The 9,742-nt window shown below is 41.4% G+C and overlaps 1 pseudogene; it reads left to right on the plus strand.

Annotated features, from left to right (window-relative positions):
* Positions 1 to 5,590: 5,590 nt before the first annotated feature.
* LOC115581640 (uncharacterized) lies at positions 5,591 to 7,135 on the plus strand (annotated as a pseudogene).
* The last annotated feature ends 2,607 nt before the right edge of the window (positions 7,136 to 9,742 follow it).

Here is a 9,742-nt window from a genome sequence, read left to right on the forward strand (position 1 = left end):
GCACCACATTTGTATATGTTGATGGTACATAAATTGGTAAGTTTGCAAGAAATCCAAATATCAACCACTTATACTACTTTCAGAGTCGGCGCTATACACACACTATGCATGTGATGAAGGGCCCTGCGAGGTACAGCCCCACCTCCCCTGTGTGTCAAATTGTTAACTGTCCCACCGTTCACGAGAGGAGGACGAACAACGACATGAGAGTAAATAAATAACAGCAATATTAAGTTCATGTGTACGGGCTTGCAGTGCCAGTGCATCTCTCTGTCTGCCCTGCTAACGTTAGCTGGGCTGGGCACTGCATCTCTTCTCCGTCTGTGTCTTGCTCTGTGTGTTCTGTGACTGTGCCTGACAGAAGTGAGAGTAAAATACAACTTCTTATTATTTGTGATGAAGGCCAATAGGTGACTGTGTTAACTAGGGATGTATATCGTTAGGATTTTATCGATACCGATAGCGATACCGATACTCCTTACCGATAGCGATACCGATACTCCTTATCGGTAGCGATACTTATCGGTACTCTTATTGATACTACAACATGTAATTTTGTGTAAAAAAAAGTAAAGGCTTTACAGGATGTCAAAAGATTCAACCTTTTATTACCACAAAGTAATAATAAAGCTTCAAGAGAACAGAAGCTATGCAATTACAAATACTCCGGAACAGATAACTAGGACTTTTATATCTGGCGGATGCCGGAGCAAGACGCAGCAATTCAGCTGAATTTAGCACCGAGCAGACAGGAAGTCAAGTACCGAAATATCAATATAACAGCCGGTTACTTTTCAAAATAAAACAGTCCGTGTTGACACCAGCACACAAATCTAAATAAAAAGACAAACACAAGCTCTTCTACTAATCCTTCGGTCGGGAACACTTCCGGTTGTTGTTTTTATGACACATACCTATAACTGCGGTCACGAGTGATTATGGCGGAAACTCCTCGGCCTCGCGACGCCAGCTGTCTACCATACTGCGCCATGGCTGACTCAAAACGCAACCTGTGGGGGTTACCAGGCGGCAGACGGCGGAGCAAAACCGGATCGGAGCCGTAACGCAGCGGACAGTATCCAGGGGAAATTCGGGGTAGCAACATCACCAAACACTTGGAGCATAGTATGAAGCTAAAGGAGTGCGGCGTGTTTGATTGCTATAACAAAGTGAGTACAGTTAGCAGCCTGGCTAGCAGCCTGGCGAGCAGCCCGGCTATCGCTAAAGACTGATGCGCCATGACAGCAGCACCCGGTTTTGTTTCTACGACGTCAAGTCACGGAGTTTGTTGACAAGTTTATAGTCATTACAGTAGGGTAGACGTTCAAAAACCATCCATGTCAAAAACCGAAAAAAAAATGTGTTTAAAAAGTTCCGACAAAAGTACCGTTTGTCCAGAATCTTAAAGGTACCCTGGAAGCGCCAAAAAGTATTCACATCATTTACTTCAGTAAAAGTACTAATACCACACTGTGAAAACAGTCCAATATATGTAAAAGTCCTTCATTCAAAACTTCTACTCAAGTAAAAGTCTGTATTATCAGCAAAACAAGTACCAAAATAAACCAGAAGTGCATATAAATGTCCCCTGCTTGTTTTCTGTTTTATGATGTTTCTGGATTATTGTTATTGCTGCACTAATGTGTAGGTTTCATTTTGCTACTGCAAATGTTTAAGGTTGAGCTCATTTGATCTTTTGACTTTAATCTGCTCTCATATTCTATAAGATCATCCTATGTGTGTAATGTGGCTGTCCTGTGAGCAAAATATCTAAAAAGTCAGCTTTTGTGACAATGTTTGTTTCAGCTGATGCAAGAATATTTTTAAATAGTTTACTAGTTTAATAATTTTAGCTTAGAAATAGAGTTTCTAAACCCAAAACGGATGGAAAATTGAACAAACAAATGTTGTGGAGTAAACAGTACAATATCTGCCTGGAATCTAGTGAAGTAGAAGTATAAAGTTGAATACAACTGAAATACTCCTAGTGAGTTACATTCTACCACTGGTTATTGGTTAACTATTCAATAAATATTCCTTGTTTATACCTCTTTCTCTTCTTAACAGGTCTATGTATTTTTTTTCCAGCAGACACAGCATACTGTTTTAAATGAGGGGGGACTTTAGTGAAAACACTGGGGTGTCAGGTGTGATTGTGCGGCATTGGCAAAAGTTTAAATGGCTCACAGGTCAGGTAGGAGGACCCCTTGTCTGAAATAAAGTCAAAACTAGGAAAGATGCAATAGCAAAATATCTACCTTTTAATCATAGTTCAGAACAACCCAGTTTCACATCCACTGTGAGGAAAGAAGTAAGAGTAAGTAATAAATAAGCTACATTCTTATTATATGTAAGCTACAATTTGCTACATTGGTCCACACTGCAAGAAAGGTCAGTTTCACATAATGGCTCTAGAATTATTGCAAGAAATGTACTGTTCTTTTGCCTATTCTTTTCAATTATCCAGCATCCATGTCATGTTTCTATGTGTGAAACAAAAAATGATAGATATTTCTTTCATTCTTCAACTGAGGGTGAAAGACATTTTTTTTCATCATTGAACAGGTACACAACATAACACAAACAACAGATCAGATAACTGCATAATGCAAATACAATGATTCAAATGTGTGAATTACGTTACGTGGTTTCAGCAGGAGCAGAGTCCATAGCAACCACCATAGCAACAATAGAAAATGTTGCATTTTGACTATTTTCTGGCAAGACCTGGATAAATCTTCCTAAGCATTAAGAAACTAAAGATTAGACACAGTTGATCATCAAAGAGGAGGAGTTCACAAAGCTGCACCAGTATTGTTCACAATGAGTTTAAATTCTCTCTGCTGCGAGCAATAGAAGACAGAAGATCAAATTACAAAATAACTACCATATTGTTTTTTATACTTAGAGATACTTATGGGTTGTTAACAATAAAAAACGTAGCACCTCACACTGGTTCCAAACATATAGTGAGGTACAGAGTTATGTGATGTGATTATGTTAAGTGTTCAGTTATTTGTTATTAAGTTCATATTCTTACTTTTTTCATGCCATTCATGTTTGCAAGGATCCAGCACCAAGTCCGCTGGGTCAGTCAGAGAAGGACTCCAATGCTCATGCGCTGGAAAAACTTTGAGTGAGCAACTTTTATAGGAATAACTGGGGACCATCCTGGGAAACCGTATCTGATTATCTGCATCCATGGCACTGGATATAAAACCTATACCTGTGCCGTTAATTGTCTGAGCGCACCTAAGAAATCACACCTGAAAATGTTACAATATACTGATTCTTGTAAATGATGGCACATTTCTACGAGAGCGGACAGAGTGCGTATTCATTAGTCAGAATTACACACCGATGGAGACGGAGCTGTCATGCAAGGTGCTGACCTGCCCTCAGGGTTCAGTGTCTCACTTAACGACACTGGACAGGAGTAGCCTTTTTAAATTAGTACTCCATTACTTGCTTCACTAATGTAAAAAAAAATTGTGCCAATGTTGCAGTTGAAATTAATCTAATCACTTAACTGCTCAAAGACTGGATTTGGATTGAGTTGTTGTGAAAACCTTAAAATCACAACACATCATGATCTGTTGTGATCTGCTGTCCCTTTAGGCCTACGGGTGAGACATTCTGCCTGTCGACCACAACTCTCCATCGTAGTTGGAAGTAATTATCTAAACCAATGGATTTAAGAGAAAAATAAGAAAACACAAAGTAATGAAAAGCAGACTAGAATAGGGACAATCTGTTTCAGAGAGGATTGCTTTAGACTTGTGCACAAACCCTGTAATCCCATTGCTCCATTTCATGGAGTTTTACTCAGAGGAGCTTATCCCCCTCACATATTCACTTGGTAAAATGCGAACCAGACTAAGAACAAGCAAGGGACTGATGGGAAAGTTCCAGAGGAGGACTATTGAGTATTATACATTCTCTAATTAAATCTACAAGTGAATATATCAAATTGGATATGCTTTAGAGGGTGGCCCATTGGCCTGCTAACCTTAAACTTAAGCACACAATAGGTTTAGTTATAGTGGGCTATATGCTAAACCTGATTTCTATTCAGAGGACATCAACAAAAAAACCACATAATTTGTCGCCACCATGTCCCAAGGGCAGCAGTGTGAAAGACTGGTCTGTAAAAACTTTGACATAACACCTTGAACTGCAATCAGATTTCTTCTTCTTCTTCTTCTTCCTCTTCTAATTATTATTATTATTATTATCATTATTATTAGTATTAGTATTAGTCTTTGTATTGTACATTTTTTTAACCGTAAAGGTTAACTCATTGTAAAACTTGTGAGGCCTCTAGACCAATTAGGACAGACAAGGACGAGAGAAACCTTTTTTGGCTTTTACACTGAAGTGAAGGTGGTCTCTGGTAAGAAAAAATCTCCTTGGATTGCTATAACAATAGCAACCTTGGTGCATTATCACCAAAAACAATAATAATGCACAAGCCCTATTTGCTACTGTCAACGGGGCCTGTGCCAATATCTTCTGAACATCTATCTAGCAGGGCCTGTACTGAATTTGAATCCATTTTTCACGACCAAAATTCAGAAAATTAGAAAAGCTGTCAGTGCCGTCGTACCAGGTACAAGAGGTGTGTTGTCCATTTGTCCACCTAAAACCAACTCAAATACCATGACACAATTTGATCCAATCAATGACAAAAAACCTGCGAGAGATAATAGAACATTTGAAATCTTCCTCCTGCTGCCTTGATATTTTACCAGCGGGGTTCTTCCAGAAAGTTTCAGACTGCATGACTACAGATCTGCCAAAGACTGTCAACATGTCTCTTCTCTCAGGCGTCTTCCCCCCAACCCATGAAACCAGCAGTCATTAAACCACTCCTGAACAAGAACAATCTAGACACATCAGTGATGAATAATTATAGGCCATATCAAGCCTCCCAATTTTAAGTAAAACAATTGACAAAGCTGTTTTTCAACAGCTAAACAATTACTTAATAATAACTGACTGTTTCGATGTCTTCCAATCGGATTTTGAACACATCACAGCTCTGAGAACGCTCTTGTCAAGATCCTCAATGACAATGTTTTAAACATAGCAGCAAAATTTTGGTCTTAGTATTACCGGTCAACCACAATATACTACTGGACTGACTGGAAAACTGGGTGGGGTTCTCTGGTACAGTACTAAATTGGTTTAAATCTAACTGATAGAGACTACTTTGTGTCATTTTGTAATTACACATCTGAGCGGATGAAAATGTAAAGCTCCAGGGCTCCATTCTGGGGCCTCTACTATTCAACATTTACATGCTTCCTTTAGCTCAAATAATGGAAAACAACAAAATACTTTACCATGGCTATGCAGATGATAGACACATTTACATAACCATATCACCAGAGGACTATATCCCATACAAACTCTGAGTAGATGCGTTGAACAAATCAATGATTGGATGTGTCAGAGTTTTCTTCAGTTAAACAACATTAAGACTGAAATTATTGTTTTTGGAACAAAGGAAGAATGACTAACAATCTCTGCTCAATTTCAATTTGTAACGTTGAAAACAACAAAGCAAGCCAGAAACCTCAGTGTAATCATGGACTCAGACCTGAATTTCAGCTGCCATATAAGACACATTAAGAGGAATGGAAGGATGGTAGTCAAGTTCCGGTTTAACATTGCAGGCGCCGCCATGCCAACCATCACAGAGCAGCCAGTCAAGAGCTTGGGCAAGGTTTTTGACAGCACCTTGAGAGATACAACATCCATCCAGTCAACCTGCTCTGAGCTGGATGGCTGGCTGAAATCTGTGGACAAGTCTGGCCTACCTGGAAAGTTCAAAGCCTGGATCTATCAGCATGGTATTTTTCCCAGGATCCTGTGGCCCCTTCTCGTCTATGCTGTCCCAATCACCACACTTGAGTCCCTAGAGAGTAAAGTCAGTAACCATCTGCGAAGATGGCTGGGCCTACCCAAGAGCTTGAGCAGCATCGCACTCTATGGGCCAACAACAAGCTGCAACTTCCCTTCAAATCCTTGGAGGAGGAATTCAAGGTATCAAGAACAAGAGAAGTGGTGCAGTACAGGGACTCAGACGACCCGAAGGTGGTCAACGCAAGTATCCAGGTGAGGACTGGCAGGAAGTGGAGGGCAGAGGACGCTGTCCAAGAGGCAGAGGCAAGGCTGCGTCACAGGAGCCTGGTTGGTGTGGTCACTCCTGGATCCTTGGATCCTTTCCAACTCCCCAATTGAACACCAAGGGGAAGGAAAGGCAGCGCCTTGTTCAGGAGGAGGTGAGAGCAGCGTGGAGGAGTCAAGATTCTGCAAGGCAGTGGGGATGAAACAACAGGGAGCCTGGCCCAGATGAGAGAACACGGTTGAGAGGACCGTGCTCTGGAGGGCCAAGCCTCGCCGTATAAATTTCCTCATCCAAGCAGTGTATGATGTGCTCCCAAGCCCGTCCAACCTGCAACACACGGGGCATAGCAGAGACACCGGCATGCCCCCTGCGCTCCAAGCAAGAAACCTTGGAACACATCCTCAGCTGCTGCACTAGGGTACTTGGAGATGGCCAGTATAGATGGAGGCATGATCAAGTCCTCAAGACCATCGCTGAAGCCGTCAGTGCAGGACTTGTGTGGGCAAAGCAGTTCTGACCCTCCCAAAGATCAATCACTTTTGTCAGAGCTGGGGATCAGGCAACCCCTGCCAGAAGAACTCCAGCAGGCATCCTGACCTCTGCATAAGACTGGCAGCTGTTGGTGGACCTCGAGCGACAGCTGAAGTTTCCCAGCCACATCGCAGCAACTACCCTGCGACCTGACATCGTCCTCGTGTCTGAGTCCACCAAACAAGCGGTGCTACTGGAGTTGACAGTTCAGTGGGAAGACCACCTGGAAGAAGCCCTCGAAAGAAAGCTCTCCAAGTATGCGGGACTGGTCAGCGACTGTCAGCAGGCTGGTTGGAGAATGAAATGCCTTCCAGTGGAGGTCGGATGCAGAGGTGCTGCAGAGCCTTCAGCACTTTGGGCATCAAGGGACAGAGGAGAAGGAAAGCCATCCGCAGTGCAACCGAAGCGGCAGAGAGGGCCTCAAGATGGCTGTGGCTTAAAAGAGGAGAGCCATGGAGGCATGGTAGCTAGGCCATATGGACACAAGCTGGGGCCTGATCAGCCCCGGCTGGGTCACCTGGAGGAGGGTGTATGATGTTGAAAGACCCAAAACACCCAGGATTCCAGGAACATCACTGACGATGTGTCCAGAGAGGCATCAGCAGATGTATTGTACACAGACCATTACAAAGTCAGCCTACTAACACCTTAAGTATATATACAGGATTAAAGTACTTCTGTCTCAGCAGGATTTGGAAAAACCTTATCGATGCATTTATCTTCAGCAAACTCGACTTCTGTAACAGTGTATTTACAAGACTCTCTAAAAACTCCATCAATCAGCTGCAGCTGATTCAACCAAAAAGGTGGATCACATCACTCCAGTTCTTAGATTTTTACCCTGGCTTCCTGTCTGTCAGAGAATAGATTTCAAACTCCTGCTGTTGGTTTATAAAGACCTGAATGGTTTCGGGCCAAAATACATTTCTGATCTGCTGCCACGTTATGAACCATCCAGATCTCTGAGGTCTTCTAGTACAGGTCTGCTCTCCATCCTTAGAGTCAGAACTGAACCTGGAGAAGCAGTGTTCAGTCATTATGAACCACATATCTGGAACAAACTCCCTGAAAACTGCAGGTCTGCTCCAACTATCACCTCTTTTAAATCAAGACTGAAGACCTTTCTGTTTGCCACTGCTATTCACTGAAGCAATTTAAAGGCTTTGAACTGCGCAGTGACTTTTATTTTCTAGTCTTGTCTCTTTTAAACCTTCTATTTTGGCCTACTTTTCTATTTATTAACTTGCTTTAATGTTTTGTTTCTTGATGTTTTTCTACTTATTATTCATGTTTTTTTAAATGCAATTTCTAATATGTATGCCCCAAAAGCACTTTGAATTGCCTTGTGTCTGAATTGTGCTATACAAAATAAGTTGCCTTGCCGTGCCTTTTGAATGAGGGTTGGATAGTTCTTGAACAAGCCCAAAATATCCTGTCTCATTTCACCGCTCAGAGGGTGCTTTCATACCTAACCTGACAAACTCGTGTGCTTCATTTGGGCCGGTGTGAAAGCTGACAATCGAACTCTGTGCATACCAACTAACCACACAGAGACTGCGTGAAAAGGGAGGTCTCGGCCCACTGCTAAGCAGATTCTGGTACAGTTCATTTGAGTTAATGCAAATGGACCGACAACAGGAGATTTGATGGTAGATATGGCTTCTTTTTGACAAGAGATGATAAACAACAGAAACACATAGAATCAGTTAATTGGCACATGTCCCTAAAATGTGTTCATAGTGCTAATTGTGCGTGGCATCATCATCACGATCATGACATCAGTAAAATGACCCAGGCGGTTACCTGGCAGTCTGTAAAACTTTAATTTGTGTTTTGATATGATTTGTTAAAAATGTCAGTATAAAAAAAAACACAAACAAAACGGTATCCTTTCTGACCCTTGATCTAGACCAAACAAACCAAACTGCAGCTGTGAAAGACATTTACATGAGACCCAAGTCCTTTTTTAATGTTATAAAATAATTATTGTAAATTACCTGCTGCATTGGATAAAGAAGAAACACATTTTCAAACAATAGAACAATAGTGTGTTGAAAAATAGCAGCTTTTTGTGAGGTCCAGTAAATGTAACCATACATAAAGGAATCTCTGTCTCTATCTTTCAGTATCTTTTTTTTTGCATATTTCAGAGAACGTAAGAAACAGTCTACTTCACACTTTATGGGTTTGTTGCTGAGGAATCTCAGGAAGTGCAGTGTAGAATTTGGTGACATTTGGACAAACAAATCATTCAACTGAATTTTGATTAAACATCAAACACTGCTTTGTGCAGCAGCAGGGGCTGGGCTTCAACAATCTGAAGACTGAAGCTGGGCTCACACATCATCCCTCTGACATGAACTCATAGGGAAGAAGAGATAAACAAATTGGGGATTAGCATGTTGCAACAACTTGCGGTAGTAACACGTTGCAGTGAGAAAAAAACAGAAAACAGGTTAAACAAGTCTGGGTGAGTGGAGAGATGTTGTCAACACAGGTTCTCTTAACTTCAGCCAGCTGCTACTCTCATTGGTTGTTGTGGCCTGGCTTATGAAATACCGATGTAATCATCCAGTTTTTATATTGTAAATAACAAACATGCTTGATATTATCAGGGTGACCCCAACCCCAATCCTGACCCTGTCTGGTCCGTGAGCAGTTCATGGGCTCAAGACTGGATCTGTAAACCCCTCACATGATCAGATAAGCTATGCCAAAAAAAAAAATGCTTTGAATGGGCAATTGACTCGTGGTTTTAAACCACTATGTCTATTGAATAATATCAAATTTATCCTGGCAGTTGGAGAAACACTGTGATGAAAATATATATGCTTTGTTTGTGGTATTCAGTAGAGTTGGCCTACAGTTCAATTTTAAGTATCTACATTTTCCGCAAATCAACTGTAATATCAAAGATTAAAAAAAAAAAGAAAATGTATGACACACACATAGTTAGTGCTCTGCATCGTGTTTATTCTCAGGTAAATGGTAGTTAAAGTTAAAGTAAGGTATCGGATTGAGAGAGGGTGTCAGATAGAGAGAAAAGCATAATGGGGTCCAGCTTCACAGCAACCGGGT

This window comes from Sparus aurata, chromosome 5 (genome assembly GCF_900880675.1).
Source record: "Sparus aurata chromosome 5, fSpaAur1.1, whole genome shotgun sequence".
NCBI lineage: Eukaryota > Metazoa > Chordata > Actinopteri > Spariformes > Sparidae > Sparus > Sparus aurata.